Source organism: Metopolophium dirhodum, chromosome 4 (genome assembly GCF_019925205.1).
Source record: "Metopolophium dirhodum isolate CAU chromosome 4, ASM1992520v1, whole genome shotgun sequence".
Taxonomy (NCBI): Eukaryota; Metazoa; Arthropoda; class Insecta; order Hemiptera; family Aphididae; genus Metopolophium; species Metopolophium dirhodum.
Window position 1 is genome coordinate 20,407,150 of NC_083563.1, and position 22,002 is coordinate 20,429,151.

Genomic DNA, 22,002 nt, shown 5'->3' on the forward strand with positions numbered 1-22,002 from the left:
CAGCATAAACTTTTAATTTAATATTTTTCTGAGAATTTCAATATAATATAATAATCGAATTACAAACGAGTTTCTTGACTTCTAGTGAACTAGTTATACCTTAGCATTTAAAGTTTAGACGAGGAGAGTGAAGTAGCACAGGGGTAGGGCTGCCTCCCCACAAAATATTGGTAATATGAAATTAAAAATATCTGTCTGTCGTCATCATTCAGTAAAAAATAAAATCATAATAATTATTACTTTTAAAATAGTATAAAATGTTGTTTATGATAATGGTTTCAAATTATCGCAATAACAAATTTCCAATAACTATACGCTTTATTCAGAAAATTAGTGTTTATGTTAAATTTTTTAAATAATCACCCTATACCTGTGTTTGGCAAAATCCTTATAAAAAGGAATTCGTTCCGTTCCTTGTTCCTTAAAAAAAAAAGAATTCGTTCTTTTGTCGTTCCTTTGGAAAATGAACGAGTTCCTTTTTTAGTTCCAAACAAAATAAAAATTCTTATTTAATCACTTATGTTTTTTTTTCTTATGCATACTTCTTTAATTTTTAATTATAATATATAACTACAAGTATAGGTACATATTTTATAATTTTATTTTGAGATTTTCTTCAAAATTCTAAACATGTTAAGTAGGTAATAACATGTTATTTACTAGTTACCTATAAATGTATGATATATTAAAGTTTTAAGTTTCAATAAAATAATACCTTTCAATAATAGTCATAACTCATATAAATCATATTTTATTAATACTAATCAAAAACTGGAAAATAACATTCTAAAAATTGTTAGTATTTTTATTTACGAAAATGTTGATTTTAGAGTTCATTTTTAAATAAAGTGAGACTGAAAGATGCGTCAACAAGTGAATTTATTTTTGTGGTTAATATTTGTCCACCGATAGGTTAACGTTTAATAACGTTTAATTGGAGCGTTAGAAGGGAGAATTTAATTATATTTCATAAATACTTTATAAACGTTACTAATTTTCTTAATATAGAGATTGAAATTGAACTTTTCTTGAAAATATCTTAAACACTCTATGTTAATGAAACTTGAGTAAGTATTGTCAGTATTGTTCTCGGAACTTAAATATTAAAAAAAATTAATATTATAAAAATCACTAATATATATGGTCTATTTGCAGTTAAGTTTTCATTAAGCACTTTACATTATGCAATGAATATTTTTTTTTACCATTTTTTCATTTTTTTCATTATTTAGTAACTCAAATTTAAATTTAGGATATGATAAAGTTGAAAATATTATGTAGATACGTTAAGATTTGAGGAATTCTTAATATCTATTAAATATTGAAACCTAGCCAGTAATGGCCACTATTTATACCATCAATTAAACACAATCCTAATGGTTGACAAGAAATTAAATGTTTTCAAATTTTAAAGAATCAAGCGATCCATATATAATTGGAAGAACCAATCCTAGGTAACAAATATTTTCTCCTTGAAACATATCTAGAGACAACAATGTCCACAATACGTAAAAAATCTTTTAAAATATCAAATTCTATGTTTTAGATTTTAAGCGGAGCGATGTATGTATTGCTAAGGTTTTTATACCATGCATAAATTGATAGCATTTCATCAATCATATATTATAATCTCCGATAAGATTCAATACTTATAAAATAAAATAAAAAAAATTTTAATTAATACTTCAATAATATATTATGTATCTATACATATTCAATTTTTTTAACTAGTCCTCTGGTTAATTGTTCCGAAAAATGACACTCATTACCAGTGGTGTACTCACCGGGGGGGGGGGGGGGGTCATAGGGTTTGAACGGGCATCGGCCGTATTTTTTTTTCACTATTTCATATGCGTATTACAATTTAATATTTTTTTACCAGCAATATCACATTTATTGATTAAGTGATTAAATTAATATAATAAATAAAAATAAATTAATGTATTGAATTTACAATGATGTGTTTTTTTTATTTATTTATTTATTTTATTTGTTTGTGTACACGATAAGTAGTCGAAATAATGCTTCGATTTTCAACTTCAGTATCTTGTTTGATGACAAAGTGAATCTAGTTGGTGCATTTGGGAGGTCAAAATCCCATACTACCATTAGTGTTGAAAAGTGCCGAGAAAAAAAAAGGAAAACCGGAAATTTTTATACTAAATCGGTTTTTGACCAAATTTCTGAGAACGCCACTGCCCATTGAAACCCATGAATAATTTATCATAACGGCCAAAAGGACTGTATGATACAATAAAAAATAAAAAGAATATTAAGTCGTTAATATAATTCTTGTTTCCAGGAATCGGGATCGATCGTTGCAGTTGTCTGCACTTTGGCGGGTCTCGACGTGGTGACCGATTTTCTTGCGGTAAAATCTATAGTACAAAAATAATACATCCGTATACAATATGCATGCAGATAAAATACTCATATACGCCCTTCCCTTTAGATGCAAAAAATTAGAGATAGGTATTAGGTACGTATTATAATATACACGACACGTATAAATTAACAATACAGTTGCAAACGATTCATAAGCGGCTGTTCACATCATGTGCGTTGTGTGTGCACATAAGTAAATCGGAAATTGCGGTGACTGGCGCCGACGGTATAATGTTATCCTCAAAGTTTCTCCGTCGAGTAGTATTACGTATTTTATACCTACGTCCTACGTATAAATCATATTGTATAATATATTATAATACCTAGGATGATACACATCGCTCCGCGCGTGTTCAAGACGGTGGCGCTAGTGGAAATTAAAATTAGTTTGTTTTTATTATTTTATTTTTATTAATTATCATCATCATTATATTATTCATGAGGCTGTTTCGGTTGGCTCGACTGAAGAATATAATAATATTATGTGCGTGGCTGGGTACCTCTACTGAGTAGATTAGGGTAGTCGAGATTGGCCGAAAAAATATGGTACTTACCTATATATAGAATGAATAAATGAGAAATTTACATATTAATGTAACTAATTTCCGAGAAATTATAATTATTACATCAAGAATGTTTTAGTTAATGACATTCAACCCCACCCCCTTCTCCAACGACACCCCTTCTCTAAATATGTTCAGTTGATAGGTCACAGGTGCCGTCAATGTCTATCACGAGATTATAACGGCCGGCAAAAGATCCGAAAAAAAGAAAAGAAAAAGGCTGTGAGAACTGTACAAAATTGCAGGCATCTTCTTTTTTTTTTATTATTCATTATTCATTATAATGTGTTATAATTTTGTAAATTTTTTATTTTGAGTAGGCGCTGAAATTAAGTTGCATGTTAGGTATATTGTTAATGTAATATGTGTCATTATGTCCACGTGCCAAACGGAAAGATTTCAAATTTGTATATACAATAACATAGGCGGGTACCTACTACACGTCAGATTATATTTTATAATTATGCCAATCGGAGCATTTAATGTATTTGCATGTTCTTTTATTCTACTTCATAGAAGGAATTAAGACCTAAGAGTCTCAATAAAATGTCTTACAAATTATAGTGATTAGTACATTACATAGGGTCATATATAGTTATAATATATTATATAGGTACTTAAATAGGTATTAGGTAGGTAGTAAATACTGTTTAACTGTGTTTTCTGTGTACTCGTATACAAAAATGCATTTAGCATATTTTCGTGTGTTTGAGGTTTTGTTATAACTTATAATATATTTATAAACCTAAATATATATTTGTATTCGTTTTTACTACATTTACTTTATATATATATTTTAAAAATGTATAGTTTTTTTCGGCAGATCGGCGATCATAATTTGACTTTTATTACAAATTATTTTAGGTTGTAATATTTTCATCAATAGAGTGCTCGTCGATGAATAAAAATTGAGGTAAAAATTACTAGGTAATAAATTCATTGTTATGTTTAGAACACGCATAACACTAATTAATAGCCTACTATTTAATTAATAGGTACAACAATTATCTAAAATGTACAACTATTCAAAATTATATAATACTTACCACAAAATTGTATTAAAAATACTTTTTGTTATTATTTATTAATCTTTTGTAATAATAATTGTAGTGTTATAAAATATCAATCTTGTGTTGTTTTGCATATTATAATTTTATAAAGTACATATTTTTGCATATTTTAGCAATTTTTATTGTGTATTTTTAAGTGATTAATTCATGGCCCTGATTCATATACCACACTGCAGGGTGCAAGGACGATCGTATATACAATACAAGGAATCAGTTCAGTGGGTGTAAAATTAATCCGAACCCTATCCTAAATTTAGTAACGTCTCCCTAGAGAATACCTAACTCAACAACGAAACGAGTGTCAATAATATTTTTATTTTACATTTGGAACATTTATCCAAAAGTATAAAATATTTAAATATTTTACTATAAAAATAGGTACACGAAATTGCATTATTATATCTAAACCTGTTACACATTATTATTAACTACAGGCAACGGGTGGTGGTCGTTTGGCTAGTGTAACAATTATTTTGACCAAAAAAATGAATAGTTCGTTTGGGTGACTATCATTTGGGTGTACTTACCGTATAGCGTAGTATACTGTATACCGTTTTAGCGAGTGAAATTATTTTTATCTGCGTGAGCACTAAGCACTTAGATAGTTTGACGATGCTTAGTAATTAGTAATTACCTATGTGTTTTTAATTTATTAATTTTTGACTTAGCATTTCTATACTACAATATTTCTGTACCAATACCAGTGTATTTTTAGAGTCCTAAAGTTAGAGTTAATATTAATTATTAATTTATAATAGGTAGTTTTATTTCATTATTTTTAATTCTTTCAAGTTACAATGTTCATTACCTATTAGTTATTACTATACTGCAGTATAATGTAATATAGATTCATTTACCTATAATTTATAAACCTAGGTATTAACTATTAATACGTCTTATATTCATTCAAACAGTAGGTATTTTCGGAGGAATATAAAAACACTCGCCTCAGGCAATATTCGCATTCTATATCGACATTTCGACTCCATTCGATAGAAACGGACGTGGTAGTATAATCGTATACCTAACCTAACTTATAATTGTGGGTTATAAAATGGTTTGATTACCGGTAATGTTCTCAAGTGACGAGGTGGCCGAGTGGTTAAGGCGTTGGACTGCTAATCCAATGTGCTCTGCACGCGTGGGTTCGAATCCCATCCTCGTCGAGGTCACACGTTAGAAAACTCGTTCGATGTCTCACCCTCATCGAACGAAATTTTTTCTTCGTCGCACATAATATTTCGTACAACAGCTGTTCGAGTGTTTTACCGGTTTATAGTATTAAAAACTGTGGTTCGTCTTTTTCTATTCAAAGTACTATAAAATCTGTGAGTCAAAACGGGTGCATATAAACTCGGACACAATAAGTGCCTTTTTTTTTTGTAAGCTCTGCCAGGAAAGAAAACAGGTAAAATTGAGTTTATGCCAACTCCGCCTATGAAGAAAATCAAGTAACGGTATAAAATTAATATAATATCTATATTATTATAATCATTAAAAAAATTATAACTTTTTTTTCAATAATAATTGTTCTCATTAATTAGTAATTAGGTATGTGTATACCAAAAAATACATAAAACTCAAAAATAATAGTTGCCCGAACAAATCATAATTGTTTAATTTTGATAAAATATGTTTGTAGGTACGTTATGTTATTTTATAACTTATAATATTTTGAACCGTAAACTAAAATTAATTAATACAACTGTCAATTTGTAGATATTCTAACTTCTAAATCCATTATTATAACTAAGTATAGTTCTCAACATTATCATTTATTTTTTCATTTTGAATTTTTGAGTTTATTTGGTTTAGATATGTTATCGGAATAGATGAAAATTCAGGAATTGTCGGTATATCCTAGTCATTGTTGACAATGGCTGGAAAGGTTAGGCAATGTTGGATATTTCGTAGTTTTATCAACATTTCCGTATATTAGACAATGTTTTAAATCCGAATCAAAAATAATATCGACACCGCGCTTTATCGGTGATCGATCTGATTATGAAACATAATATCTATCTATATTATTACTTATTAGTTATTATAGTATATATAATATGGTAAATCCTGTTTTATGTTATCGTTTTTATTGCTTATAACTTATAATAAAATTGATTATACAGAACTATCGTTATGGTCACATCCCGAAAGTGACTGTACACTGTACAGTACTGTTTGTGCATTGAAGTAGTTAATAGTAACGTGTAATAACTAATAACATTGTTTTTTTTCAACAATCTCCTTAGAAATGGATTTAAATGAAATGCGCATAAAATTTGATAACGCAATTCTATTATGAATTGAATCGAAACGTAACGACAACAATTTTTTTTTGAATAATGAAGAATATTGTGAACGAATCGAAGAAATAAAAAAATCTAAAATTACACTATCTACGGCTGGAGTAAAAAAGTGTACGAAAGACGATAGGAATGTTCGTAAGTAACCCTGCAGGAAGGAGAAGCTTCTAGATCTTGAAACGGTTGTAAGTAAATTGAAAGAGGGAGGAGAAATAACTCTCCGTGAAGCAGCGGCCTTTAACAGCATTTCTGGATCCCAAGGTTTTACGAGATGCCACTGTAAAACACAGTGTAAGACCAATAGATGTGCTTGTTGTGCATCTACTAGATTATGTAATTCTAAGTGTCAGGCCCGGTGCAAGGGCAGTGCAACCGGTGCCCCTGCACAAATTTAGGGCCCCGCGGAAGCTGAGCTCACTCAAAAAAAGCAAATCATCACTAATAAAATATTATAATTTCATAAAAGATAATATTTTTCAAACTACAGTTGAAATAATAATTCTGTGACATCCGTACGGTTATAATATGTGTAGGTAATCTGACTTTTATTAAAAATATCATTTTATACATCAATAAAAATTTAAAAAATCTCAAATATTTTTAACAATATTTAGTATTTACGATACATTGAAGACGATACACGATAATGTAAGTCGTAATTAGGTACTGAAGTACTTAAACAATAAACGGTCTAAAACTAAATTAATATGAAACCATAGACGTATGGCGTTGGCGTAAAGTTTCAGTCCATTTTAATAAAATAAACTAATAACCTAATATAGTATAAGCTTACCCTACACAGTACACCTAATAGTTTTTAACAAAGCCACTCGTAAATCTCTTTGTTTATTTTTAGATTCTGATTTCTGAAGGAAGCGAAGTTTATTTTTTATCTATAGTCCATAGACACTATATTCGGGTAGCAAACTTTGTCCAAAAGTTACGTTCGGTCACTCTATAGTTCATAAGTTTACAAATTGTCCATTTGAAAATGTTTAGGTACGGCATTTAAAAAATAACACATAATATATCTACAGTGTAATTCTTAGTTTTAAAACTCTTCATAAATGTATTATATTATAATTTATTTATGTAGGTATAATTCAACAAAGTATTATTTTATCTAAGCAATTTTGCACAGGGTCCCGCAATTTGTAGCGCCGGCCCTGCTAAGTGTCATAGCAGTTTACTGTGTAACAATAAAGATTAAGATTATGATTTATAATAAATAGCTAATAAGTATTATAATTTATAATATATTATTCGATTTTCAACTTAATTTTTAATGTAATCATCAATGCCTTCTTTCATTAGGAATTGTCATAAATGACTAGTTATTGACGTTAATTCCTTACTAAATCAGGCCTTATCGTTATTGACTAGTCATTGTCAACACTGACTGAATGATGTTTCCACATATGTACCCATTGCAGGTAAGAAAATACAACTGGTGGAGTTTATATTATACCTTTTTATTACCTTTTTCTCTAACCCGTAACCGATTTTCTGGCGGAGTTTACAATCACTTGTCATATTAGAGAATCTCATGGACCATAATATTGGTTCGGTTTGGTTCGGGTTCGAAACTTAAATATGACTTTTATACTTATACTTTGTCACTTTGAGTAATATAACAACTTGATTACAGAAATCTTAAGATTTTGTCTCGATAAAACAATAAATAATATAATAAATATAATAATAGGGTCATTTTGTCGTATGCGGTCTACCGCACACTTGTCGGCTACACGCATCTATACTGAGTAATTTCCAGTTCCCACAGGGTCGACGTCGACGACGATTAAACTTTATCTTAATCAAAGTCAACTTCTATTTTGTTAATACAATACCAACCTGTAGAGTCTAGCGATGATCGTGACTGTATAATAATTACAATTACAATCATAGGTGTAATATATGCAGAGTTATAACTTATAGCTGAGTTAACCTATAATTAAATTAACTTTTAACTTTTAACTTTTTGTTATTGGTGCATATTAACTTAACTTAATTGAGTTAAAAAAAATCATTAACTTGCCCAGCCTTGGATATCTGATGTACCGTCTGATCATTGAGCCAAGGCCGGATTCATAAAAATCCATCCCCGGGCTATGTACGCACACAATAGGCACTATATACTATATATATTATTATTGTTCCGAATATGTATATTATATGTACTTTGTTTTTTATATCCTTTCTCAACAGATGTTTTTTTTTCGTTTACCATTATAATGTCATTGGCTGTATTATTTTACCGACGTGGAATTTCCAAATAAATTATAAAAACATTTTACCTTTCAGTAAATCAATTTTCTTCTCGTTAACTCCGACAATTATCATTGTCCCCGGTTTACCCTTTCGACAAATTTGTAACCAAAAAAACTATCGACACACGCCATGGGCAATTTACATCAACACATAATACCTATATGCATGAATTTAATTTCATATATATTCGTAGCTCGCAACCGACCGAGCACAAGGAAATCATATTTATTATTCGGATAGTAAGATGATGACGTCATTACATTATATGATCTCCTTAAACTAGACAGCTGCTGTGTAGTTGTCTCTCGGTTTGAGTGATGTTCCCACTGTTAGCTGCAGCGAGAACCATAAAACACCATCTGAAAGCGAAAATGCTTCGCGCGCTGACATAAAATCTTTCTTTTCTTTTCCGAATAATACACGCCCGTCGAAAATCTTCGTAAAACGATTTCGGCTTCGACGCATGCACTACACTTAATAACTATTGCCTTTCGATATTTCTTGAAAACAATTTCACATACACCTAATGCTCGCTTCGCGTTTGTTGAATTTGTATTTCGTACAAATCATAATATTATATTAACGGCGTGTCTTGTACAATTGCCTAATTAGTTATTTTAGTTATATAATATTATTGTTTTGAGTAAAAACAAAAAAATTAAAAATATAATCAATATCAATCCGTACATTTTCCTTTATTTATTTAAAACATTGACAATTTTTTTTTAGCTTTGAAGCGTTATTTTGAAACCGCAGCTTTTGGCCCACATCCACCGCTGATGTGAAATCTGGGAATATCCATATTACCGGCTTATACAGACATACTGCACACCAAGGCGACAAGAGGATATTTTGCGGTGACGGGCTGTCGGACCAGGACGCCACCCGGTAGCCACTGGGGCTGCGGGGGTTCTCCTCGGGCCGCTACGACGGTGCAGTGCACTACAACAACTTACGACCGACTGTGGTTCAGACGGCAGTGCTCTGGACGGAGCAAGAGGATGTGCGGGAGCTCGACGGCGACGGCTACGGCATGCAGCGGTGGCAGCAGCCGCAGGATCAGGAAGCAGCAATCGGACGAGTCCGGAAACCAGCCTTTGCCGAAGGACCACGATCGCGGAAACGCTGCCCGCGTCCGTGTGACCGGCCCGTGTTCGTTCTGCAGCGGGCAGGCACTCGGCCGGGTGGTTCGGACAGTAGAAAGCTATTGCAGGTTGATGATCGAGGTGCTCGTCGGACCCGGAGATGGTGACAGGAGGAACCTTTGGGAGTGACGGTGAAATTTCTGATCGGAGGGTAAGGGGCATGACGGTGATGGCAGTTCCGGAAGTGCGCATGGCTTCAAGAGGTTCCGGCGAGCGTATTAGTTAACTCGCCGGTTAATCGCGGGTATGCTGAAATTATAATTTTACTGAGAATTAACAAATTTTTTACGATTTTTCGATATCGTCATAATATTATGGTCTATAATAAGTTGTAACACTCTTAGTTCAGAAATACTGTATACTTGTATAACTTACGTATGTTATTATGTGGGTTAGGTTGATCTGACGCGGCCGGCTTTTGGCCGGCCTGGTTGTAATGTATGTAATGTATCGTGTGGTTGAATCGTTTCATATTTTCTTGTCACGCTTCTCACGGAACTGCCACGTCGTTCCTTACCCCCTCAATTTCACCGTCACTTCCCGTCTGTTCCTCCACGACCATCTCCTGTTCCGACACCAACATATATACACCTCGATCTGTACAGCCTGGCTTTCTCGTCCGGTTCACCCGGCCGCTTTCCAGTAACGCCACTGCAGAACGAACCCCGTCGTCGGGCGGGCCGGTTTCCCGGACGCGGGCAGCATTTCCGTCACATATATTATGCCTTCGGCGGCTCTTCGGCGGCGGCTGTTCTCCAAACTTGTCCTGCTCTTCCCGATCCTTTTCCCGCGTCTGCGGCTGCTACAGGTGTCGCCGCTGCATGCCATATCTAATATTTATCTCCGCCGTCGAGCCATCCTCCTGCTCCTCCGTCTGATTCACTTTTGGCCGCATATGTTGTAGTGCATTGCCGTCGTCGTTCCCAGCGAGAACTCACCGCAAAGGCCGGCCACGTCCCCCGGCATCCCGGTCCGACAGCCCGCCGGTAGTCCTCTCGTCGCCCTCGGTGCTGCAGTATGTCTCGTTATATAGGCGCCACTCCAGTTAGGCGCCTCTCCAGTTACGCGGAATGGACATTCCCTACATAATCAGCGTTTCTCCTCATAAGTTTGTCCGGTCTTTCTTTGATCGTGTGCCTAGTCCGTGAAAACAATTGATATTAAATAATCTAGTTTAAATAAACAAATCTCGTTACTACGGTCCAAGATAATATTATTTATAATACTATGACATTATTTAACATGTTATTTCGTTTTTAGCACATTATTTAAAACGGAAAAGTTATTAATTCAATAATAGCCAGATGCATATAATATATTAGCTGTTATACCATATTAACGTTATACCATAGAACAATAAAAAAATGTTTATAACAATGACAATGGTTATACCTACCTTATAGTTATAGCTTAAGTTATAACTAAAATCTGCAGGTAATTAATACAATAACGAACAATGGATATAGGAAATTTAAATATCAATAAGTAAATGTATTGAAGTATATTTTAATGTATTTAAGTAAATGCGAAAAATAAATGAAAATGAAAATGATTATTATGAATTTTTTTTAATTTATAAATTATAACAAATGTGAGTGCATAATACTCAGACCTTATTAAGCTGTTTCAAATCCTCGCGTTATACCCGTTTTTAACTATTTTCTAACCAAACGCGACGCACAAACAATGTAATCACGGAAAAGGTATCACTATGCAGGGATATATGAAACAATCAGATTATTCTACGAATACAATTTCATGAAATAATAGTATATTGTGTGGCAAGGGCGGGAATTGAGCTATTTCAATCACGGGCGACGTTTCATGAAAGAAAATATATTACGTATATTTCAATACTTATATTATATATACTTATTACATATATATTTTATTAATTATAATAATTATAAATGAATAATATACGTAGTGTAGTGATGTATTATCAAAAATTATATCATCAATATACGCAAGATATTTATAATCAATCTATCGCAGACCGTCACTACAACCTACCGTTCCCGCTTTTTTTTTTTGTTCCATCCCACTGATCGATCTAATAATGCGATAATATTTTAGAAAACTGATCTGAATTCGTTAGAATGTCTTTTTGAGATCGGTCAGTCCACATTTTAAGATTTCTGATTTAAATCCCGAATAAACCACGTTTGAAAATTCCGAAATTTCAAAATATTCAAGCTAAATTTATAGATGTCGGGCGGGGGGGGGGGGGGTGAAATTGGGAAAAGTGTGGACCGACCAATCTCAAGTAGACATAATAACGAATTCAAATCAGTTTTAAAAAATATTATCGCATTGCTAGATCGATCGGTATGATGGAATAAAAATTGGATGTTTTGGCTAAAAAAACTGTTTAATATAATATTATAAATTAAAGTATTTCGTCAGGAACGTTTTTTCCCGGCCAGTCGGCATCGTGCCATAAAAAACTTCGTTTCAAAAAATTATTCGGTATTTAGAATTAGATGTTTAGATAACAGTGTGCGGTTTAGTCGTTTGTATTTAATGATGTTTTACTAGAAACAAAATAAACAAACCAAATATTATTTATACCTATATAATATAATATGTATATACCAAAATATATTTATTATTATTAAAATATACATATATATATTATTATATATGTAGATTTATGTACTTATCGATATTTTAATTAAACATAAAACATATTTAAATATGGACAAAATGGTAGACCGCATACAAAAAAATACCTAATAATAGAGAAGAATTCAAATTTTTTTTGTATAGATTTTTAAGAAATTTCACCGTTTTGGTAATATTGTAAATTTAGAAATATGGTCTACTAAAGTGAGTAAGTAACTAAAAATAAAACTTCTCACATAATATTATTCATTTTGAATAATTGATTAATTTATACTTACCCTATAGGCGTTAGTGAACCTTGGGGTCTTTTGAGTAGTTCACAAAAACTCGGAGACAGCGCGGAACCCGAAACGTTCCAAATAATCAAGTTAATTCGCTTTTCTCAAGACACTTAGTTAATGGTTTTTTTTATATTGACAATGTTGTTAATTGAATTTTTAAGGAAATAAAAAAATAAATATATTTTATTTACAATAAATCAATAAAATAATTTAAATTAATGAGTTGATGAATAAATAATAATAGGTAGTAATAAATCAATTCGTTGTTGAGTCAAATTGACGATTATGTATCGATTATTATGTAGTTTAAAACTAAATTTTATGTTGTGAACTTCAAACAATTATCTATAGAAAAGTACTGAAGTACTTTTACACATTTCATTATAATAAGCATACAGGTCGTGATTTTTTTCTTTAAATTAATACAAATCCTTATTATATTTCCATTTGCATAATTATACTCGTAATTACAACGAATTTAACTGGGATTATATTATTCAGTTGTATTTATTTTAATTGCGATTCAAGTCTAAGCAAGTAACTATATCCTCTTGTCATTGGTTGAAAGTAAATTGTAAATAAGTGTCTTATTTTCATATACATATTGTATATCATGTGTATTATGTGTGCATAATGTATTACAATATGGGAACATTGAAACAAATAATTGTAAATACACTGTTGACATTATTGAATATATATTTTTATTTTTTTTTTGATTCATCGCTCCGCACTTCAGATTCAGATAAATGAGTGTCTGTATCATGACCTATATTTTATACGCTCAATTCGCAAATCGCAGTTACAACAAACAACAAATTGTCAATAATATTATAACGCAACGTAGTTCTTTTGATACCGACATTATGTCGATTTCAATAAATATATAATATTGAATAACTGTAGGGTGTTTTTGTGGATCTGAATTATTTTATAGGCCCAATGACGTTGTAATCTACGACAAAATAGCGATTGGGCCAAATATTGTGAGATGAAGTAGTAGAAAAAACACCATCACAATCATATGACAAGATTTGATTATTTCTTTAGTTGGACAGAGTCAATTTTACATAGGTTTTAGGTACCTACATTTAAATTCCTCAACTAGTCATATAAATAATGAATCATATTTTTTAGTTATGACAGTGACTGTTAAGATATAAAACCATTTAAATGTGTAATGTGTTAGAGTATTTATTCAAAAGCACTATTATGGAGGTAGAGATTCCATTTTTTAAAATAATTATTTTATTAATGTATACTATTTTGAAGTTGTAACAACTACAGTAGTGTAATTTGGTTATATTTGTGTGTGGGAAGGAGGGGGGAAGGTTGAAATGGTTGTACATGAATTACTGAAATTATGTAGTTAATATAATATGTAGGTGGTAGTAACTAGTAGTTACATCGTACCGTGTCTTTCAATGGCGTAATTAGGAATTTTCTTGGTGGGGGGGGGGGGGGTAAAATCACCATTATAAAAATTATAGAAAATAATATTTTTGAGGGTTTGACATATCGTGGTTTTATATTTTATTATTATTTGACTTTATAATATGTATTACATTGTTTTGAGACAATATTTTGACGAATAAATATGTCAAACATTCTAATATATTATTCTCTAAGATTTTTGTAATGGGTAATTTTACTCTAAGATTACTAAAATACATTAAAAAAAAATGATGTTGAGTGAATCGTGACTGCGTTTTGTTTATGTTACCCGTTGGCCAGAAAAAAAACAAATAGTGCGTTGACATACTCTTAAATTATAGTCTATTATGAAATTCAACTTAAGAGGACGCCACACCCGTATGCATTGTTCCCGTTTTACAAACGTACAACATGACAAATTTTACATTCACAATGATCAATGATTTTACTCTGTAAATTTTAAAATTTCAGTGAATTGACCTGTTATAAAATGTAAAGGTAAGATTATTATCTAGAGCATATCCGAGGTTTTTATTGATATTTTTATTAAGAAACAAGTTATGACGTTCTTGAAATTGTACATATTTTGTACATTTTAAAACAATCGTAACTTGCTTAAAAATAATAATATCAATAAAACCCTCCGAAATACCCTATAGATAAAAATCTTAACTTTAAATTTTATCATAGGCCAATTCACTCTAATATTAAAAATAACAGAGTGAAAAGATTATTGTTTATGTACAATTTGGTATATTGTACGTTTGTATGACGGATACAACAGACGCGTGTGATATTTTTATCGAACTAGATCAAATTTTTTTGGAGTTTGGAAATATAATCTAGGTATTTTCTATTACATCAGATTCAAGATTAATTTTGATGACCCTATGAACAACCAACATACCTATTTGCGGGTGGACTATCGATAACAATTAGCATGTAGTATTTGGGAATGGGAAATACGACAGTACGTCTCAAGTTATAGCTGGCCGTGTCTAGTGACGTATCACGTATACGCATCATAATAATACAATATCTCTGCTGCAGTCGATGAAAAAAGTGGCTTTTAGACTAAAAAGCCAGACAAAACTGAAGGAATTTGGTTTGAAGGGTTTTATTTTTAAAACGGATTATGATTGATTAACAAGTTTACTAGGTTTGACTAGAGCCGATTTTTAACATCCCGAATATTGATAGTGTCATGAATCATGACAAATAAATATAAATAAAAAACCATCATATTTTTATTTATCGACATCAGAGCTGAAAAATAGATATACAAAATCGCCTCGATTGAAACCTTGTTAATCAATTAAAATCAGTTTTAAAAATTGAAATCTGTCAAACCAAATTCCTTTAGTATTTTGTCATGGTTTTTTGGTTTAAAAGCCACTTTTAAATTTAACAAAGTTGATCATAATTTAATATCATCATCTATATCGAGTGTAAGTTAATTGACGTCTGACGATGAATACATAAATATAACGACCGACCGACCGGGCGGTATTAGACCTACCGATACGATTCCACGAAATACACGGGCAAAATACCATGATACGAATAATGTTATTATTATAATATACACTGAACCAGTGGCGTAGCTTAGAATTTTGTATGGGGAGGGGAGGGGGAGGCTAAGTCTCACAAAAAAATACAAATGCAATAATAGTAAAAAAAAGTTATATGAGGAGATTGACTCCTTTGACCCCTTAATTATGCCCCTGCAGGTGTCTTCCCACATCGCCGAATTCCGATTTGCCGAATCCCAATTTACTGATTACTAATTCAAATATTGCCAAATTGCCATCGTACATGTATGTTAAAATAAACATAATAATCCTGTATATTATCTAAAGAACCTCCAATTTTCTTTCTTTTTAAATTTTAGGGAGGGACAACATTTGACTAATTAAAAAATTATTTTTAACACGATTGCTTTAATTATTTATTTAAACATAAGTATAACCACTGATAATCGGTAATTTATTACAAATATAATTTAAACATTACGTTATTATTGTGCATATTATAATATATTGTTCAATGATATTGTTTAACAATTTAACAAATATAAATATATAATATTTAACATCTAATTCATAATAAAAAAGAATTGAAAAAATAAAAACACAAGTTGGTCGTATTTTTAATGGATTGAATGTAGGAATTCCATTAATGCACCGAGACTCTTAAAAAACACTTCAAGTCAGTGGTGCCAAACTGCCAAAGTCATTTAAAACATTATTGATACTATCAATAGTAAAATAGATGAAAAAATACATTTAGTACGACTCACAAAATCGACTGGGTATGGACCACACACACACAAACACACACACACACACTTTGTGCCAATGCTGGTTTGATGCTGCTTCGAAATTGTCTTTATAAATTTGTTTTATAACGGACTTTCATATTATAGGTATTCGTTACACAATTTATTGTCATATATCGTCCGTATTGAGTGATATTCGCTAATCCTATGATCGTCTTATACCTTAGTACGCTCTTCGCAAATGACTCTCTCCAAAATCAATTGGGTTAGCGCTGTTAGCTTTAATGAAATGCGATTGCATACTCTTGTCAGTTCTGTTTTACACTTTCACCTAACTAACTTCTAAAGCAGAGCGACTCGAAGTTTTATATACCGCGGCACAATTCAGTTTATTCGACTCAAATTACGTAAATTCAGCAATTGAATTGGAGAGGGCGTAAGGGACGGAGTAACACGTCTTAAAAAAAAAAAATATTTTAGCATATCCTTTCTAATTATATCCTATTTGATAAAAAATTTAAATGTAAATTTGGCCTAAGGCAGACAGATTTGTTTGCCAGTTATATAGATTCGTCTATCCATACCTACTATTTATTTAGCCTCACGTCCCGCGATTTTATAGGTACCTATATTGTCACATTGATATTGAAAAATAAATTACGTTTATGCTTTACGATAAATATATGGAGTACCTGTAAAAATTCAAAACCATACGTGAAAATAACCTGGAGAAAAACTAGCGGCGATGAGTTGATGTCTTTGAGGATTTATAATATAAGCCACGAAAATAAAGATATACGCATATAAATTTAAATTTGATACAGATTTTGAAAAGAATCAATCTTACATGTGAGCTATTTTCCACCCAAAAATATCATATATTATAAACATATGAATGATGAATTTATTATATTCTATAGCATTTTTCCAGCGATATTTTCCAAACACGCAAGTTTTAGATTACCATACTATTTTGTTTGTATTTACGGTGAATGAGTGTTTTGAAATTGTTTTTGGATACATTTTGAATTGAACTATGTGACCGTAATATAATAGACGCATCTACAATATGCAGTAAGTGGTAATCACGGTCCACGGATGGTTACGGTACTCATTTAGTCATTCAACTTCACTTATTCCATCGTTTAGTTCATAAAAGTTTAAGATTTAATATTAAATGGAACAGACTTCTAAAAATAATATATATAATAATGGTAACAATTTTGGTCTTCATCAAGTCCAATAAAAGAAAAAAAAAGAAAAAATAGGTTTTAATTACCTAATGTTGTACTTACAGGTTTTGCAGCTAATCTGGGTGGGTTGGAACATACTTATAGAAACTTTTCTTTAGAACTTTTCTTTTTTATTTAAAAAAGAACTTATTTTTAGCGTGGATTTTACCCGTGGACAAGGTTTATTAGTATAGATAGTTGATTGAATATTATACTATTTTAATATTACGTAGGTACTATAGAATATTGCACATCAGTTTGGGCGTACCTCACTAACGGTGTAGTATGTATGGTTTTTTTTTAAAATTAAGTGTAGTTGTTATAAGTAGGTCAGCTGCAGGGTGGACGGTGGTATCCATATTATATGCATCCGGTTGCATCCGAAAGATTGGCATAATATTTAACTTAAATTTATATTTAAACTTATATATTATGGAGGTTACCGTTTTGATAAATGCGGGATGGAACGCATCATGGGAAGACTTAGTATGGTAGTGAATGCTTGAGGCCGAATGTTCACCTCACGGCGAATTTCGTACCAGACTAGTTCGCGCTTTCTACCTTCAAACATAATTTCAAGCCTACAACACTGGTTAGCCATTTGTAGGCAAACTCCCAACGGAAAATAAAACTAATAATTATACACTTGCATAATAATTGTTATTTTTTCATGATTTTATTTCGAAGTAATCTTGATTCATAATAATATTCTGTTATAACCAGTAAAATTTAGTCCACAACAACAGCAGTGTACCTAAATTGCCGATTTAAAACGCCGTGTAAGCGTATTATTAAATTGTTGAAAATATCTTACTTCTATCATACCTACCTAATGGTTAATGCGTGTAGCGTATACTATCGAAAATAAATACATGTCTGGATTTCAATTAAGTTGTTGTTTTAAAATGTTTAACTAAAAACTGTAATAGATAGTTCAACGTAACTTTACTATTCTCCTATAAATCACGATACTATTGATTTTAATATATACAACCAACCTTCTTCCATTATAATCATGTTTGAATAAAAACCGTATACCTACTTATGTATTTAGACCACGTACGATGGTGACTAGGAAATTTAAAGTTTTATGAAAACGAATCAATTACGTTGGGTAACTTAATACGGTTAGGTTATCCGTAGGTGGTACTGGTAGCTTCTTAAGAAAAAAGTGTATGGAATTTAAATATAATTTAATTTAATTTTTGAAAATAGCTATAAAAAATAATTATTGTAAAAAATTTTTTAAAACATAAAAATAATTTGTAATTACTGATAAAAAAGCTAAAAAAATACTTTTTATAGCGTTAATATTTAGTAAAATTTTATTTTCAACATTTTCAAATTATGTTCAGGTATTTTAATACAGACCACTCAGAAATATAATAAGTTTCATACTTATTATAGAACTAAAATTCAGTTAATAATTTACTGAATGATTTTTTTTTTTTAATTCTCTGCTACTAATAATAAAGAGAGATAATAAATATAATAAATATAATAAAAAATGAGATATGAGTTTAGTGTTTACCTAAACAATAGCTATTATAAATTAATAAATGATACTAATTCATACTTGATAATATTACATTTAACTATCAATTATTATTATAGTTACCTATGTGCCTCGATATACAGATTGTATATTTTGTACTTCGTAAATAAAAATTAAAAAAAAATCATCATAATACAATTATAGATTTAACTTATACTAATATATTTATTATTAATAAAATAAAAATGTTCCTTTTTTATATTCTATACAAATAAAAAAAAATATATGAAATTGCAGTATTTAAAACATTTTAATTTTTAGACTCAGAGCTGAGTGAAGAATGTATTAATTTTACAATGATGTGTTTTTTTTCCGTTTGTCATCATGTTTTAGGACAGTAAAAATGCTTGGATTTTCTTCAACAGTAACTTTTCTGATAGGAAAGTGAATCTAGTTGGTACTTTAGGGGGTCAAAAGTAAACATTTCCCAGTAGTTTTCAATAGCGGCGTGAAAAACAAAAGACAAATTAAGGAAAAACGGGAATTTTTACGCAAAATCTGTTTTTGAGAAAATCGATTTTGGTTTTTGGTGTAACTCTAAAAGAAATGAACGTAGGTACATGCAATTTTGACTGTATGTTTATATTAGCATTTTCTATACGCCATATCATTTTCCAAAAATGTTGACTTATTTTGAGCTGTTTACGGACATTTTCAGTTTCCATTTATTTTAGTTTTTTTACTACAAATATCAAAAAAATTTTATTTGTTGGGTAAAAAAGCTTGAACATTTAATACAAGGCTCCTAATATATTGTTACAATGACATTTGAAAAATATTAAAAGTCCTTAGTCACAGTTTTTATTTGTAATTATTTAAAGTTCAAATCTTGACAAAATACGGAAAATTCACGAAAATTAGCAAATTATTTTGAATTGAGAATTGATAAAATTTTTTCTTTTTAAATCTAAGATTTGAAAATGTAATACAAGATTATCCATAAGTTTGTCTACCTTTATTAATATAAAATGTCTACAAGAAAGTCAAATTAAATTTTATGAGCGTTTGAAATTCATATTTTTACAACATTTGATATTCACTCGATATCTCATGTAACGATTTTCTTATTTTGTTGTAATTAAAAAATGTATGACTGTAGATACTTGAAAATTTCACTGAATGCTTAATATTAGCATTTTCTATACACTATAAAATTTTGAAAATAATTTGACTCTTTTTGAGCTGTTTACGGACACTGTTTATTGTCAGTTTTCAATTTTTTTAGTTTATTTTTCTATAAATATCAATAAAATTTTATTTGTTAGGTAAAAAAACGTGAAAATTGTATGCAAGGCTCCTGATATATTGTTACAATAGCAGTTAATAAATATTGAAAATACATAGGTACAATTTTTTTTATAAGCATTTTAAGTTCAAATTTTGATCAAATTTAAAATTTAATAATTATTTTGTAGTTAAAAATTTATAAAATATTCAACTTTTGAAGCTAAGGATTGAAAATTTAAATCAAGGTTCCACGTAAATAAGTAAATATATAAATTACTTTATTCACAATAATATCATCAAATATACTTGGTAATATCATAGGGTGACTGACCGTTTTCGCTCAGAATCGTTTTTCTTATACAATATTATATCATTGAATTCAAATTTAACACCATCCATTACAGTGACCCTTTTTGTAACCTACTGTACAGCAGAGCGACGTCCACTTACCCACCTCTTTAAATTTTGATGTACCGATTCAAAATTTGAATGACTAGTTTCTTACTTTCTTAGTTATTAAAATGTTTGTTACAAAGGATATAGTCCTTAAAAATGGTTTTCATAAATATAAAATAGACGTAAAACTGGATCTAGTATTTATAATACTTTGGCCATTTTTACAAATAATTAATATTAATGACTAAAATGTTCAAAGGAGTAAAGGACCATAGCCACCATATCTTATAAACCCATTGACTCACTTACCATGGACCTTTTATCTTTAGAAAACAAAGTTGAATAACTCAAAAACTATACCCGTACGCATTTACATCCTGATAGGTCAACATTTTTATAACATTATCCACTGTTTAATTTGAATACTAAACATTTTATTTTTTTAGTTATTACTTGTTGTAATTTAAAAAATACTATTCGTGGGTACTTGATATTTTTAAAGTGTATTCTAAAAACCATGACTAAGGATTTTTAATTTTTTTCATCTGCCTTTGAAACAATAACCTAGGAGCCTTCTATTAAATTTTCAAGCTTTCGTAACCAACAAATAACATTTTATTGATATTTATAGAAAAAAAAACTAAAATAAAATGGAAACTGAAAATGTCCGTAAACGACTCAAAATAAGTCAAAATATTTGGAAAATGTTATGGTGTATAGAAAATGCTAATATAAGCATTCAGTCAAAATTTAATGTACCTACGGTCATTTGTTTTAGAGTTGCACCAAAAACCAAAATCGATTTTCTCAAAAACGGACTTAGCGTAAAAAATTCCCGTTTTTCCTTTGTTTTTCATGTCACTTTTGAAAACTACTGGGAAAATTTTACTTTTGACCCCCCATAGTACCAACTAGATTCACTCTCCTATCAGAAAAGTTACTGTTAAAGAAAATTCAAGCACTTTTACTGTCCTAAAAGGTGATGACAGACACAAAAAAAAAATAAAAACAAAACACATATCATTGTAAAATCAATACATTCATCGCTTCCCTCAGAATCTAAAAAAAAAAAATTGGAAGTGACTCGGCTGAACAGTAGGTTACAAGTGGGTCACTGTAATGGATGGTGTTAAATTTGAATTCAATGATATAATATCATAGTATACGAAAAACGATTTTAAGTGGAGACGATTTGTCAGCCTAGGATATTGTATACTATATTTATATTGATATTATT

At 30.4% G+C, this 22,002-nt stretch overlaps 1 non-coding gene across 1 annotated transcript; it reads left to right on the forward strand.

Moving 5' to 3' along the window:
- Positions 1-5,102: 5,102 nt before the first annotated feature.
- Trnas-gcu (transfer RNA serine (anticodon GCU)) lies at positions 5,103-5,184 on the forward strand. The gene has a single exon. It is a non-coding gene; the product is annotated as a tRNA-Ser (tRNA).
- The last annotated feature ends 16,818 nt before the right edge of the window (positions 5,185-22,002 follow it).